Source organism: Cebus imitator, unplaced genomic scaffold (assembly GCF_001604975.1).
Source record: "Cebus imitator isolate Cc_AM_T3 unplaced genomic scaffold, Cebus_imitator-1.0 Scaffold88, whole genome shotgun sequence".
In the NCBI taxonomy this organism is placed as follows: Eukaryota; Metazoa; Chordata; class Mammalia; order Primates; family Cebidae; genus Cebus; species Cebus imitator.
In genome coordinates, this window is record NW_016107403.1 from 6,662,390 (window position 1) to 6,679,583 (window position 17,194).

General features: G+C 39.2%; 1 long non-coding RNA gene across 1 annotated transcript; it reads left to right on the forward strand.

Moving 5' to 3' along the window:
* The first annotated feature begins 966 nt into the window (after nt 1-966).
* On the forward strand, nt 967-15,377 carry LOC119472182. The gene is made up of 3 exons (XR_005201296.1): nt 967-2,420; nt 10,636-10,765; nt 12,815-15,377. It is a non-coding gene; the product is annotated as an uncharacterized LOC119472182 (long non-coding RNA).
* The last annotated feature ends 1,817 nt before the right edge of the window (nt 15,378-17,194 follow it).

The window sequence follows — 17,194 nt, forward strand, 5'->3', positions numbered from 1 at the left end:
TGAGCCAGAGGTCATAGAGGTGAAGGAAATTTTCACACTAGAGAGTCAACTGCTGCCTCGGCAGGGCGTCTGGTTAGGATGTGGAACCTTCTAGAAAGCATGTTGTCAGCCCCCCTCAATTCACACTTTTTAGGGTGGGGGTGAGGAAAGACCTTTGCAACTGCAAAGCTACCTAAATAAAGCTTCTCAGGTCTTCATTCATAGAGATAAGTGGGAATTCTAAGACTCTCAGGTGCTGTGTAGAACACCAATAGCAAGAAGGAGAAGGATCAAGCTTAATGAACAGATCACTGGACCACAGAAAGAGAATATTAAGAACAAAAAAGATTATAAAAGAAGTTTATTTTCTGTCTTTGGATATAAATAACAACATTCAAATAATCTATCATATTCATAAAATAAGAATTGGCAGCTATAAAAAAGTACTATCAGAGAACAAGAGGAGTTTTTGAAAATTAAAAATCATTGTCAAAATAAAAAAAGTCTAATGGAAAGAATAAGTAATAGAATGAACTGAACTCAAGACTGCAATAGTGATAGGAATAAGAATAGAATTAGGTAGGCAGGAGGGATTTTCATTTTTTTCTATGTATTTCTATGTTGTTCAAATTTTTTAAGAACATTAGTTGAGTAAAAAAAGAAAAATTTGAAAATGGAATTGACTCAATAATTCTACTTTTGGTAAGTACTTTTTAACATTCTAAGGATATCAATTCGTATGCAGACAAAAATGTATGTGTCATACATTTAATACGTATTTAATATTTATAATGGCAAAACATTGCAAATAATCTAAATATAAAACAATACAAACACGACTTAATAAATTATTGAGCATACATGTGATAATATTTTATGCTACCATTAAAAAATTATATTTCAAAGAATATATCTAAATGTGAGGAAAACATAAAAGATATATTAAATGATTAAATATAATTAAAACTATTCTTAGTATATCCAAAATAGAAAGTATGTAGAACCAAATCTTCATTGTAATTATCTCTGAATGATAATGGTTTTTACTTCTGTATTGTATAAACTGTTTATATTTAAAATCTTAGAAAATGTTCCTAGGAAAGAAAAAGGAAAGACTGTGATAGCAAGCAAAACATAGATGGAGTCCACATGGTCCCTCTCTGAATCTCTCTCTGATGTGTATATTTCACTGAATCTATGAACTAGGCTGGAGAGAAACTCTAGATGGAGGAAGATTCAATTGCTTTCTGGAACAGAAGGTGTACCTACTGTTTTGTAGTTTTGCTGATTTTGTTTTGTTTTCAATCAGAGCAACATTGACATGCACCCAAATATATCATATTTATTTTAATCAACTGGTATAGTGGGAACAAAATCTTTATACACTCATGTATGCTATAACACATACAACCCCTACATGCACATACACACTTATCCTCCCCCAAGTCTACTGATGTGTTTGTTGGCCAAAAACTGTCGGGAAGTGTTATGCTTTTTTTCCAGTTTTTTAGCCTACATCTGGCAAATTGAGAAGTATGAGTATGTACGTACAAGAGAATTTTGCAAAACTATGGCAATCTTTCTTTGCTCTAAATTTATAAAATTTTAATGAATTGGTGCTGTCTTACATTCTAGTTGTTTTCAGGAATTAAAGGAGGTTATCCATTGATTAAAGAGACATTTTATGTGTGTGTGTGTGTTTTTAAATAACTTACTATTTGATGTTTGCAATGTCCTGGCAACACATAGGCATTGTACTATTCCCCACCCAAAATTACTTGATTAGAATAATAACATTGCTATTCCTCATAGTAGCTCATCTTGTCATTCTTCTTTGTAATCAATAAAGAGATCATAGTAGTTTTAAAAAATACTTTGAAACAGAACATTGATTTATTTGGAACTGGTTTTTAATGTGAGAATTCAGGGCCATTCAACACACCTAGGCAGTTTTATTTTCTTTGTAAATCCATTTGATAAATCACCACTTTATGCTTAAATAGAGAAGCATTTGTCAGTGTAACAAAGTGGAAAACAAAACAAAACAAAACAAAACAAAACAAAACAAAACAAAACATAGGCTTTGAGTTCATACTGGCTTTAGTTGGAATTCTGACTCTACTGTGTCCAAGCTGTATGATTTGGGGAAGGTTACTTTTCTGAGCCTCAATTTATTTATCTGTACAATCAGAATATTAAGGATGAAGGGAATGACATTTGTAAAAGAAAATGATAAACTAGTATAGAGTTTGAAACTGAATTGGTTTAATGTCTCTAATTATGTATACTATGCTATAACCATTGTTGTTTTCCCATACTAGGGGCTTGGTATTTCACTGGACTGAATTAGAAGGTAGGAGGCTTAGAGTCCAGCCTAAGTTTGACTGTTACCTGGCTGATGTGATCCTGAGGCTGTTCATCTTCATCTGTAACATGAGGAGGTTAGTGATGACTAAGGCTCCTTTCAGCTCTGAATGGGGATTTTGGGTAAAAATCTTACTTTGCATGGTCACATGTGTGGTAAGATGCTGTGGCCACGTCGGAGCTGAGACTGGGTTGGAATTAGCAAAGCCCTCCTTAAAGAGTCTCTGTTTGAGGCTGGTGTATCTTCTGTCCTAGGAAGCTGGCAGAGTGCGGGGAGTAGGGGGAGGCACTTTTTTTCTGAAGTAATTTTTAAATTGATACATAACAATTATATGTATTTATGGGGGGTACATATGATATTTTGACACATATATTCAATGTGTAATGACCAAGTCAGGGTGATTGGGATATTCGTCACCTCAAACATTTACTATTTCTTTGTGCTAGGGACACTCCAAATCTTCTAGCTATTTCAAAATATACAATAATAGTCACCCTACTGTGCTATTGAGCACTAAAATGTATTCCTTTTATCTAATTGTATTTTTATACCCATTAACCAACCTGTTTTCATCCCTCCCTCCCTCCTACCCTTCCCAGCCTCTGGTATTTATCATTCTACTCTCTACCTCCATGAGATCAACTTTCTTTTAGCTTTCAAATATGAGTAAAAACATGTGAGATATATGTATATATATATACATATATACATATATATATGTATATGTATTTAAATAAACAAATTTATGTTACAAACTTTGCAAACTTACAGGGTTTCAACTTATTAGAGAATGAGTCATGAAGATTAGGGGTTTTATCCTTATGTGATGATAGATATTCCCAGGTATGGACAGATAAACGTACACAAACACAGAGTTCTACAAAATCATTTCCCTTCTCATAAGACTTAAAATCATGATGGAGAGAAGAATGTTAAGGCTAGTGTTTCAATGCAGCTTCTTTTATTTAATTACATAACTTGGTTACATAGTGACATAGTTAAGTTAGGGGCAAAGTACCCAGAAATTGACTATAGACTTGACGAGGTGTTCTGTTTTGTTTTGTTTTGTATTGTTTTGTGAGACTGAGTTTTACTCTTGTTGCCCTGGTTGGAGTGCAATAGCTGAGCTCGGCAAACTGCAACCTCCGCTCCCCAGGTTCAAGCAATTTTCCTCCCTCAGCCTCTCGAATAGCCTGGATTACAGGCATGCACGACCATGCCTGGCTAATTTTCTGTACTTTTAGTAGAGATGGGGTTTCTCCATGTTGGTCAGGCTGGTTGGTCTTGAACTCCCGACCTCAGGTGATCCGCTTACCTTGGCCTCCCCAAGTGCTGGGATTTCAGGGGTGAGCCACTGCGCCCAGCTGACGAGATTTTAGACTACGCCGCTGTTTAGAGAACTGCAGCAGGAACACCTTTCTCTCCTTGCTCTACACAGATGAAACCAGCTTGACTACTGGAAGCATGACAGAGTGTATTTCCAAGTGAAGATACCAAGGGGCATTGAGAAAAACTTCTTTTCTTTTTTTTTTTAATTTGTCTAACTTTAAAAAAAAATTTATTTATTATACTTTAAGGTCTGGGGTACATGTGCAGATCATGCAGCTTTGTTACATAGGTAGACACGTGCCATGGTGGTGGTTTGCTGCATCCATTGCCCCGTCATCTACATTAGGTATTTCTCTTAATGCTATCCCTCCCAAATCCCCCCACCCTCTGCCATTCCTTCCCTAGCCCCCACCCCCCAGGCCCCGGTGTGTGATGTTCCCCTCCCTGTGTCTGAAAGCACATGATATTTGTCTTTCTGTGCCTGGCTTATTTCACTCAACATAATGAACTTCAGTTCTATCCATGTTATTACAAATGACAGGAGATCATTCTTTTTTATGGCTGAATAATATTCAATTGTATACATATACTACATTGTCTTTTTCTTTTCTTTTCTTTTCGAGTTGAAGTCTAACTCTTCGCTCAGGCTGGAGTGTGCAATGGCACAATCTTAGCTCACTGCAACCTCTGCCTCCTGAGTTCAAGCAATTCTCCTGCCTCAGCCTCTTAAGTAGCTGGGATTACAGGTGCCTGCCACCATGCCTGGCTAATTTCAGTATTTTTAGTAGAGACTGGGTTTCACCATTTTGGCCAGGCTGGTCTTGAACTCCTGACCTCAGGCCATCCGCATGCCTTGGCCTCCCAAAGTGCTGGGATTACAGGTGTGAGCCACCACGGCTGGCCACCACGTTTTCTTTATTCATTTATTCATTGATGGACACGGGCTGGTTTTATTTCTTAGCTATTGTGATTAGTTCTGCAATAAACATAGAAGAGCAGATATCTCTTCCAAACCTTGATCTCCTTTCTTTTGGATAGATACCTGGCAGTGGGAAGGCTGGATCATATGGCAGATCTATTTTTAATTTCTTGAACTTTTGTACTGTTTTCCATAATGGCTGTACTAATTTACAATCCCACCAATCATGTATGAGCATTTCCTTTCTCTGCAGCCTTGCCAGCACCTGTTATTTTCTGTCTTCTTGATAATAGCTATTTTAACTGTGATGAAGTGATATCTCATTGTGGTTTTGATTTGCCTTTCTCTTATGATTAGTGATGTTGAGCATTGGCTCATCTATCTGTTGGGCATTTGTAAGTCTTCTTTTGAGAAGTGTCTATTCAGATCATTTGCTCATTTTTAAATTGGATGATGATAATTGTTATTATTTTGCAATTGAATTTTTCTTAACATCTCAACTATCAGGGAATGAAACTTATCCAAAGTTTCTGCTTTGCTTGGAGCCCAAGATTCTTGTGGGAAAAACAAGTGAACTCTGTCCACTTTTGGAATTTTAATATGTACTGTACTTTCTGAGGTACTTGCAGGGGGTGTCTAAAGGAAGCCAGAATGAAGAGAGAGAGACAAAACATTTATTTTAAAAATATCTCTGTGTGAGAAAGAATTTTGGCCGTTTGAGCTAAGCTGAGTAGCAGGGCCTAAATATTAGAGTTCAGATAGAACGTGAGGCTGTGATTTTCAACTCAGACATGGCCTTTATTCCCCAAATCCCCTTGCACAACCACCAGACCCCCTTTCTAGCCCTGCAATGCCTTCTTACTCTATCCAATCTATGGGGAATGGGGCTGTGTACACAGGAGAGAACCAGAGGGGTTCAGCAACTCTGCTGTGGCAGACTCTTCTGCAAGAGTTCTGATGAGAGGCAGCAGGTGTTGCCCAACTGGCTAGAGGTGAAGCGCAGCTGATCTGCATAGCTTAGAGGAGACTAGTTGGCCTGGAGGGGTGATGGAGTAAAAGTGGTCAACAGGGCAGGGAGAAGAAGGCAGGTGGGGGCCATAATTGTCTAAGCAACAATCTCCACCTTTCTTTATGACCCCTAAGGGAATTGATCCAAAGACCTACCAACCAGTGGACATTTGGGTTACAGCTCTGAAAATTATTTGAGCTGGTTGGGAAAAGGAAATTAAAAAAAGTACTGGACTTCCAGCTAATAAGTAGGTGCGTGTGTAGAGGGGGCAGTGGTTGGGGATGTCAGGGCTGGGGGTGGTTTTGTATTGAGTATTTAGGTTTGGGATCTTATTTGTAACCTCTCTATACCTACTGGCTAATCTTACTTGGAACGTATGGGTTGTCCCCAGTATTTAGAATCATGACTTGCTGCTGTTACCTTATAGTTTATCTTGTCTTATGGCAAGTGCTTGATGCCTGCTGTGTGAAAAAGCCCTCACTAAGTGCTGTGGGGGCTCTGGTCCTGCCCTTGGCTGCTCACTGTCCACACAGTCTGGTCTCATGATCCTTCCTCCTCATGAGTAAAAGTGCTTTTTTCATCCTTGGATATTTCTCTGCAGATAACACAAGCGGTAGACTAGAACATTTCCAAAATAATATTTTTATTGTAAAAATATCATTTTTATATGAGGAAAGTTAAAATTTTCTCTTAACAAAAAAGAGTTTCACTCAGATCTCATTACTGTCAATTTGATATAAATTCTTAGAGTCTTCTTTTAATGCATACTTATCTTTCAATAAACATTGAGTCAACTGCATTTACAAAATGAATCACTCTGTGTATATGGTTTTGCAACTTGTTTTTTCATGCACTAATACTTTGTGAATAGTTTTGCACAGATAGACAGAAAATCATTCCTTAGCTGGGTCTTGGAAATGACCTGGCACTTTTTTTTGGATGCTCTCTTTAATTAAAACTTAAGTTCCATATACAGATCTTTTCCTTCCATCCCTAAATTTGTATACTCCAAGAAGCCCATTTGTTAAAAATTATGAACGGAAGGATTGAAAGGAAAGAAATATTTCTTTCCATTTAAGAATCGCATAAAAATGCTCTGAATGTATATTTGACATTATCATCTGCTTCACAGATTTCTTTGGGTGGTGTCCATTTAAATTGTTTTACTCTGTGCCACATGGACTCTGTGAAGCTATCAGCTGGTCTTCACTGGGGGAGATGTGGCAGAAGAGAGCTGAGAGGTAGTAGGAGGTAGGAGTGGGGGGCAGGGAGAATCATTGAGAGTAATCAACACTTGTTACCAGTCTGGGGCCTGGGATTCACGGAAATGTCAGCATCACTCTTGTGAGGACTTATGTACCAAGAAAATTATCTTTGGAAGCAAATTTGCCTTTATCTTCAAACCAAACAAAATCAAAACAGCCAACAGCCAAATGCAGGCTTTTCTTTTCTGGGGCAATGTTTTCTGCAGAATATTGATAGGTGTTAGGAACAAAAAGGTTCTGTGGTCAAGCAAATTTGGGAAATGCTGTATTTTCCATAAACCTGTTTCTTCAATGTAGGACTTGTCAAACTTTAGCATGCTAATGTGTACTGTGATCCAAGAGAAGGAATCTATTAACTTTTCCCAAACTCATACACTCTTATTCTTTTGATTTTGGGTGTATGTATATTAACAACTTTGGAAAATGCTAGTCTTGGAGGTATAGTCTTCTATTGATACTGAAGTCAGGAAAAGCAAAAGTGGTTCTGTTTTGTATTTTGGGTTCAGATGTTAGCTTGTCACTTGTCCTTCAGGGTACTTCAGTCAAAAGCTACCTTCTAATATTGGGAGGTGGGTGTGGCAGAAATCATTCTTGGGCATTATAAGTGACAAATTCTAAGCTGAGATGCTTTTCTGAGCAATGTTTGAGTAGAGCTGGTTCTTTCCTTAGACTGCTTACAAAGCTTGCAAAATAGCAGGTGTTGGCTGAGAGATGAAAATTGTGTTTATAGGTCTCAGTATTTTCCCTCTTAGATTCCTCAAACCTTTCACCTTTGTAAGGGCTGTCATCCTGGAATGAGACCCATGCAGCCTTCCTTCCTGGACGCCAGCTGAAGGATCTCCAGTTGCCATCCATGCCCCGCCTCCCCTTCTTGGAGCTGATGATTTACTGCTGTAGTCTAAGCACTGGAGAATGTCCTTAATGAGCCTTAGGACTGGGGGCTGTGCTTGGAGCTGCCTCTAACCACAACTATTCTTAGTGAAAAAAAAAATTACCAGAAAACGAAGACCCCAGAAGAGGACCTCTGATGGAGGAGTGGTGGGTGTTTGAAAAAAGAAGGTAGGGCAGCATTCCTGGTCATCCATAAATTAAAACAAACAAAGACAAATCATATCCGACTGTAGTCAATTGCTCCTGTAAGAGAAGGAGTGTAATTCAAAGAGGTTTATGTATTTTGGCGGAGGATGGCGTGTGTGTGGGAGTTTGAAAGCATAGAACAACATGAGTAGGAACCAGCTCCAGTGGCTGAGCAGCTCGTGCTTGCTCACTGCGTCCGGCTAATGTACCTGGAGCCAACCTTTTTTTGCCTCCTTTATCCCTATTTGATCTCTTCCATGTCTGAGGCACCAAGGGGTGTTGGAAGAAAGGCTGCATGTATCTGACATAACATCTTATATTTTCACAATTAGGAACCATTTTAAAGCACAGTCGAATATTATGCTCTTACTCTCTCTCTTTTTTTTTTTTTTGACAGGCTCTCACTCTTGCCCAGGCTAGAGGGCAGTGACACGACCATAGCTCACTGCAGCCTCAAATTCCTAAGCTCCAGCAATCCTCCTGAGTAACTGGGACTATAGGTGTCTGCCACTGTGATTGGCTATTTTATTTTTTTTGTAGAGATGAGGGTCTTTCTCTGTTGACCAGGCTAGTCTCAAACTCCTAAGCTCAAGCATTCCTCCTCCCTTGACCTCCCAAAGTATTGAGATCATAGATGTGAGCCATGGTGCCCAGCCCTGTCTTATTCTTATACCAAGCCTGTGAGCAAACATAGGATTTATCTCCATTTTATATATAAGACAGTAAAACACAGAGACATTAAGATCTTATGCCTGAAATTATAAAGCAAGTTAATGGCAGAGCCAGGAGGGGACTTGGCTTTCCAGCTATGGGTCCAGGCTTTTCTAATCTAGGACCCTTTGGGTTGCCACACTAACTTTCTGGGCTTTAACATTTCAAATGAAAAAGGACTGAGTTGTGGTCATGCTGGTCCACTCAGTACAGGCTGAATCAAAATTGTTAAATGTGTTTATTAGAAAACTTTTTTGAGTCACCTTTCAGCTGTGGGGCTTAGGTTGGGATTGTGAAATAAATGAAGACCACTCAAATTAGAACAAGCAAAGGCTATTTACATATAACTTTCTCTCACAAGGGAGTCAGTCACCACCACTCACATTTGGCAGAGACTCGAAAGCAGGCATAGGAGTGGGAAAGTTTCACAGTAGAAAAAGGAGAAGACCTTCAGTACACCTTGATGAGGCTGTTAGCATAGGGAAATCACAGGTGGGCTAATTGGAATGGGCGTCTATGTGATTAGTTAAGGGTGCTTATTTGGTTTTCTCCAGTTGGCCCTAAATTGGAAGTGGGAACAAAAATAAGGGAAGCAGTCAGTGTCAAATGTTGAGTCCTGACCCTTTTGCATCAGTTGCTATAGAGATTATTGTCTGGTTTTCTGGACTGGTTACTACAGAGAGTAGGTTGGCTTCCTGGGCTGGTTGCTGCAGGTTATGGGTTCTGGTTTTATTTTTATATATAATCAACCCGTTGTCCATTTGTCCATTTAGCTTCTCAGGATTGAGGGGGAGTGAAAGAATAGGGAGGGGATCTGGGAAGTGCATGGAGTGAGGGTTCTGGCACCACTTGGGGGTTAACATTTTGCCCCCCCTTTTTTGGTCAGGTACTGTTGGTGGTTATCAGGAGATAGAAGGGGTTAAGAGCTAATCCTGTAGTCTTAATATCCTCTCTTGCTCAATTTCATTTCATTTGACAATATTAGTTTCTGTTGTGTGATGATTACTTTTTTTTTTTTTTTTTTAAAGTGATGGGGTCTTGTTATGTTACCCAGGCTAGTCTCCAACTCCTGGGCTCAAGCTGCTTTCCCACCTTAGCCTCCCAAATAACTGGGGCTACAGGCGCACACCACCATTCCTGGCTGAGAATGGCTTTAATGCAGTAGACTATTGCTTACTATTTCCAAAGTAGTGAACTTTCAGATGCTATTAGCAAATGTGGACCCAGACCTTGGCTACCTGGTCCTGGATACTCTGGGTATTTCTTGATTCTGGTTCCTTGGAGAGATTCTACTTTGGAGTAAATGGGGAAGGCTTTTAAAAGAAATGGATGTAAGAAAGAAATTTTGAAGAATGGATAGCTTTGGGGGCAAGTTAAAAATATGCTGAAAAGTGAAAAAGGCAGGGAAATAGGAGCAGTGTGGGCAAATGTATGAAGTGGAAATATCATGTGTCCACGGAATGGCAGATAGCCTGGTATAGGAATGAGATTGGTATGGGGTGAGATTGGAGGGACCTTGAAGTCATTTTTAGGAGCTTGGATTTTATTGGTGTTGGAAGCCTTAATGTTTTAAGCAAGATCTGAAATCCAGCCTGGGCTACATAGTTAGACTCCATCTCTACAAAAAAACAAACAAACAAACAAAAAAAACCAAAAAAAACTAGCCGGTGTTGTGGCACTCCTGCAGTCCCAACTACTCAGGAGATTGAGGTGAATGTAAGTTGATTGTGCCCAGGAGTTTGAGGCTGCAGGAGCCATGAATACACCACCGCACTTCAGCCTGGGCAACAGGGCAAGACCCTGTCTCTAAAAAGGGAAAGAGAGAGGAAAAAATGATCAAATTTGCATATTTAGGATGATTACAATGGCAAAAGGGTGTGTGTTGACTTTGAAGAACAAGACAAGGTTGCAAGTGGTAGAAATTGATGCTTTCAATAATGAAGAAATCAGTTTTAACAGAAATTAACACGTCTTTTGAAAGGCAGCTGTCAGCATACTTCCAATTGAATGTTTTGAGGACATCCGGCTTTTATATTGACATAAGCATGAACCCACCCCAGATCCCACGTGGAAGTTCTGAAGGTATACCTCAGGCTCAGCTGTGAGCCCAGGTAAGGTCATCAATAGCCAATTTTAAAATGCAGCTGATAACAACAGGAAAGACCAAGGGGAGGGGCTATGAGGAGTGAAGGCAGGAAGTACAGTGAGCTGAGAAAAACAGCTTAGTTTGTGTGGCAGATGGTAACAGGGTATAGAATGAATGATTATACAGCAAAATAAGAGGAGAAACTTCAAATTATTCTGTTATAATGTGTCCTTACAAACCTTGGATTCTTATTTAAAAAAATGTTAAATTATGTCAAGATTTGACTAAATCTGTATTGATTAAAAATCTAGCTTTTTGGAACAAATGTGTAATATTAGATTATTTACTTGTAAGTATTCTAAAAGGCTTCAAATAAGTGCATCATTTTGACATCGTGCATGAATTAATCTTACTGAAACAATCAGATGAGTTTTTGAAGAGTGCATGAGGATGCTTATTATTTACAATGGTGAAAAAATGGGCACAACAGAAAAATAAATATGTTATGATATATTTAAGCAATGGCATACTATGTAGCCTTTAAGATGATATGACTCTATGTTGACTTGGAAAGACATCCATGGCATGCTAAGTTTTAAAGAAAGGAGGTATCCAAACTTTGGATATAACATGTTCCCATTTTTGTGCTTTAAATATGTAAATATTCTTATATATAAACATCTGGAAGGCTACATAGCAAAGGCTAACAATGGTTTGATCTAGGCTGTTTGACACAGGCTTCTCTATTTTCTTATTTCCCCCCATTTTCTGAAAAAATTTTTTTTGCCACGAGGAAATAGAAATTCATTTAAAAAGTTTACTTCTGTTAAAAGAAATAAAATGATATAATTCTCTTGGAACGTCTTTAGAATAGAAAGAGTGTTTAATAAACATCTACATATTTATAAATACATATGTAGTGTACGTGTGTTTGGGTTTCTGTGGCTAAATATACATGTCTATTTATGTAAAGGCTATATATGCATAGGAAACCTAGAAAATATACTTTTTTGATGTGGTCAAATTTTCTTTTGTAAAAAGATTAAGTGACTCTGCATAACGGTGTATTTTTCCCCTTAGAAATTATAGTCCTTTCCAGGTGGGAAAAATCACCGCCTCAGCCCTGGATCTTTCAACCAAGCCTTGGAGAGTGGTTGCATAGCAACTACTGTTGACATAAATGACCAGTCCTGGTTCTCTGGGGGATGATATTGACTTGCACAATAAAATGATGCATTCAGATACTTTTCCAGCTATAGTAGGATAAAAGAGCTAGGACCTTTTGGGAGCCATTTGAAAAAAGACTTGGTGAAATGGAAAGCATTCAGTTTGTTCTGTTAGAAATGATGGATTGAATACAGGACAGCTTTGAACAATGAAATTCAACGATGCAAATTCCTCAAGAAAGGAATCATTTTCCCTTCTTTTCATCAATGCTCGTACTAGGTACCAAGTGCTGTACTAGTTGCTAGGGATATAGTAATGATAATAAGTAGTCTCTACCATGTGGGAACTTATAGGACAGTAGGAAAAACACAAAAGCTAAGAATTCCAATACCTGATGCTAAGTGATCGAAGTATACAGGATGGTGTTATGGGACACAGAGAAAGACTATCCAATGCCACCTTGGGATTGTTCCATAAGCCTTTCTTGAGCAGTGACTGTGTGTTTTGGCATAGGGATACAAAGATGAATGAGATTTGGCTCCTGGCCGTAAGGATTTAAAACCTGACAGAAGAGACATATAAACAATTCAATCTAATACAATGTGGTAAATGCTCAGCTAGCAGAGGGATTAAAGTATGAGAGCACAGAGGTAGAGATTAATGAATGAATTAATGCCTACTTAATACTCTATTGTTTGCAAAACCCTTAAAACATATGTGATCTCATTTGATGTTTATGGACAGGTAGGATTTATCTCTATTGATGAAGAAACTCAGGCTCAAAGATGTTGTGATTTGTCTAAGGTTGGTGTCATAGTCTGCTTGAACTGTTGTAATAAAATACCACAGACTGGATACCTTAAGCAATACAAATGTATTTATTATTATTATTATTATTATTTTACAGTTCTGGAGGCCAAAACTCCCAGATCAAGGTCCTGTAGAGTTGGTTCCAGGTAAGGGTTCTCTTCCTGGCTTGCAGATGACTACCTTCACAAGGTGTCCTCCCATGGTAGAGAAGGAGAGAGAGTGAACAAGCTCTCTAGTATCTCTTCTTATAGGGATACTAATCCTATATGACCAAGGCCCCACCTTTTTTTAAATCTTATTTAACTTTAATTACTTCCAGGGAGGCCCCATGTCTAAATACAGCCATGCTGACAGGTTAAGTCTTCAAAATGGGAATTTTGGGGGAACACAAACTCAATGCATAAGAGTTGGGCTATGAACTTAGGGGCTTCAGCCAACAAATCATGTGTGTGTGTGTGCAGGCGTGCACGCACACCCTTGTGTATTTCCTTCACCATATTAGATCTAAGAGGCATTTTTTCCCCAATGTTATGAATCTGTGACTTCCTCTTAACACTGAGGACATAAACAGGTCTGGCATTTTGGGTCTCTGGCTACTCTTCCTTTCCCAGCTTGTCTTGAGGACTTGCTGACATGCAGTCCTTTCCACAGTGCTTTCCTTGGGCTTATGTACAGTCCATCTGTACCCATTTGGGGCTTGTCACTTGGGATCTTTAGTTTTGAGGACAAGGTGGGATAATAGTGGAGATCATGACCTGGAGGCTAGTTCTATTTAAAAAGAGTTGGATGCCTGGGGCAGGTCCCCATTGCCCTGTCCAGGATGAGACTGCAGCCTGCTCCAGGACCATTTAGAGGAGTAGGAAGGAGGTGGTGAAGGTAGCCCAGGTGGCAGCCAGGACTACAGGGCTGGGAAGGGAATTTCGCCCAACAGCAGCAGCTGCTATTCCATGTTGGGCTTCCTGTCTTCTTACCCTCCCAATCAAGGAGCACAGTTAATGTGTGGGGCTGGTGTGCCCCTTTCCTGGCTTCCTCCATCTATGCCTCACGTTCAAATTACTAGGGGGACATTTAAATATTATTAGTGCTCACCCCATCCTGAGAGATTCTGCTTTAACTGGAGTGGGACTTAGGGTCCCTATTTTTTGAAAGCTCCTTAAGTGATTTCAACATGTGGCCAAGGATGAAAATTGGACACATTCCCTCTGCCCCATTTTCGAGGGGGGTGGGGCAAATGCTGTGATTCCCAGGCTCCTACAGCCCCATCCAATTTGATTCTCTCAAGACCTGTGGGATAGAAGGTATCATTACCTTGCATTTGGCCTGTGAGTTGGGAGGCTTTTGTGGGTAGGCAGGTTTAGGTAGAAAGAAAGGCCAGTCTTGGTATAAGGAAATCAGGAAGGAATGATATTGTGTTCTTGCTTTTTAGAGCAGACAGGATTTCATTCAGTTATTCATTGAACAGTATTTACTGAACAGCCCCTCCATGCCAGGTGCCATACCAGGGGATGGATTAAGAGCTAGCCCTTGACACGTGACACCCTCTGGGGCTCAGCCTTAGTGATTCTTTGGAGAAGCGTGTGTTGTCAGAGCACTGTGGAACTGGAAAAGATACCGCCAGGCATGGTTTTCTTTGCCTACACGACTCGAATACTGAAAGAATGAAAGTAATTTATTCTTCCATTTAAAATGAAGCCTAGTCAGAATTTGTAATCTTGCTGAGATGTAAATTCACAAACCATAGCAAAGGATAATTATGGCAAATTGAAATTATAGCTTGATGACCAGGAAGAGAGAACACATCACGCTAGACTCACAAATTCTACTCTGGCAAAGCTGATGGCTCTGACACCCATGAAGTCCATCCATCTCTGCGCAGGGACATTCCGCTAAACCAAGCCAACTGATACCTCACATTCTGAAGATTTTTTGAATATTATTACTAAGGCATTTTCCATTGTTTTGTTTTAATTCAAGTGGGTTTTTATTTGAGACTTAGAGGTCATAAGTTTTATATCCTCAGGCTTGATTTAAACAGCCACGGCAGATAGTAAACAACGGTCTCATTTTCTTGTAACAATAGTTCATGACATTGTGGTAAGAAACTACGCTTAGCAGCTGAACATAACAAAAAATCGCATGGTCTTTGGAGTTGAACTGGCCCAAATATGAATCCTGGTTCTTTCATTTACTTTGTTGGGATCTAGGGCAAGTTACTTAAGCATTTTAAGCCTCTGTTTCTTCATTTTAAAAATGGGGATAGCAATGTGAAAGAGTATATATATGCCTTGAGCAGTGGCTAGTACGTAACTGGTTTTTGATAAATATTCCTTTCTCCATGTGTAATGACATGACACATGGCACATTTCAGGACCCTGGTTTAAGGATAAGTGAAGCACACAAGAGGTCTTGGTTGAAATTTTGCATTGGAAAAGGAGATTTTATAATTTCCACCATGAATTATAAATATCTAAGGAAAAGAAATGGTGTGTTTCTTATGCTTGTAGATTGATTTTAATCCTGTACGCTTGTGAATAGTTGAATAGTAGGCAGACGCAACGGCTTTATGTTAAAGTAACAAGACAAACAATAATACCTGTCAATAGAGCCTGCCTTCTGTGCCACACACTTTGTATCTTCTTATTATTTTTAAGGCAGAGTCTTGCTCTGTTGTCCAGGCTGGGGTGCAGTGGCATGTTCACAGCTCACTACAGTCCCAACCTCCTGGTCTCAAGCAATCCTCCCACCTCAGCCTCCTGAGTAGCTGGAACCACAGGCACGTGCCACCATGCGCAGCTGATTTATTTTTATTTTTGTAGATATTTGTCTACAAAAAATATTTCTCCCTTCAAAATATTTTGAAGAGAAGATGGGGGACTCACGATGATGCCCAGGCTGGTCTCAAATTCCTGGGCTCAAGTGATCCTTCTGCCTCAGCCTCCCAAAGTGCTATTTTATCCTCATAATAACTTTTATGAGAGGTGTTATCTGTATTTGCAAATAAATAAACTAAACAGTGGACAGGTTAATTGTCTTTCCCAAAGTCACACAAACAGTGGTAGAGGTGGGATTTTTAAGCTAAGGATTGTCAGTACATCACTGGAGATGGTGGCTATCATATTAAGAATGTTATTTCTTAAGCTCAGTCATGAAATTAGCATTCCAGTACCAATATGCTGGACACTTGCTGAATAAATGAATACATAGAATCAGTGCCTGAAAGCAGGGAATGCTTAGTTATTTAGCACAATTATTTCTTAGATGAGGGCTTGAGCCAAGTGAATGCGGTAATGGCCCCTAATGAACCCAGGGCCCTTGGGACAGTGGCATCTGCAATGCAATGATTACATGCTAATAATTTCAATTTGCATTGTAGTTCAGGAAATGGATAGACAATTCTTATTGCTTTGCCTTTGTTGGACATTTTGGTTGAGTACAATTTTTCCTTATTGCCTTCTCAATACTTTCCAGAATACTTTCTTATTTTGGTTTAACAGTGTTTGCAAGTGTATCCATTGAGTGATATGTATGGTTTTATGACATTGATATTCTAATGACACATAAGGGCTTTCAGATTTGTAGTAAGTCTAGAATTCATCTCCAGTGACTACACTGAGCAAAAACGGAACACGTACTTTGTAATGATAAAAATTTTTAGTAATGTTTCTCTAATTAGCTTAATGATTTCAACAACTGATCTTTAATATGCATGAGCTTAATTCCTGTCAAGAACAGAAATCTCAGATTCCTCTGAAGGTCTCCCTTCATACTTATCTTCAATAATTTAATAAATGTGTATGAGTCTATAGCTGCTCATGTTTTCTCCATTTATATGCATTTATCCAGGTCAACATGTGGTTAGAGTGATGACATGCAAAGGAAATTCAGTCCTCTTGACTCAGAGCCAGAGGCCTGAGTAATGTATAAACATTCCTGTGTCTGAGATTTGGGGGTTGAAGAAGGTCTCTGGACCTGTCCCCTCAAAATGTCAGGAGCTTACTGCATTTCCCAAAAGGATCATGCTTAGAAAATGTAGGCTTTGTTGATAAAAAATACATAGTGATCATTACTTTGACATTTGAAGTATCTGGCTCTTTTCAGATGAGGCAGATGATAGCAAAAGGTGATTGGTGGTGTTGAGGAAGGAGAGAGGGGTTGATGAATAGGGTATGAATAATAACCCTTTACTGAGGCAAGCAAACAGAGCCCAACAAACAATATATGGGAAAAAACTGTTAAAAACACAGTAACACAAAACCTCACAGGGCTCCACAGAAATACAACCCAAAACAAACTCCAGACCTCCTGGCTTAACATAATTCCAGAAAAGACCCAGTAAGGGTCTGAATAAAGTGTCCATGGCCAAGAGGAACTGACAAAGTCAGACTCCAGGGGTCCTCATATTTCTGGTTTCCCGTTAGATTTTGTCTCCCATCTCATGCAGTAGGATCTGGCAAGAGAGATACAAAAGACTCAGCAA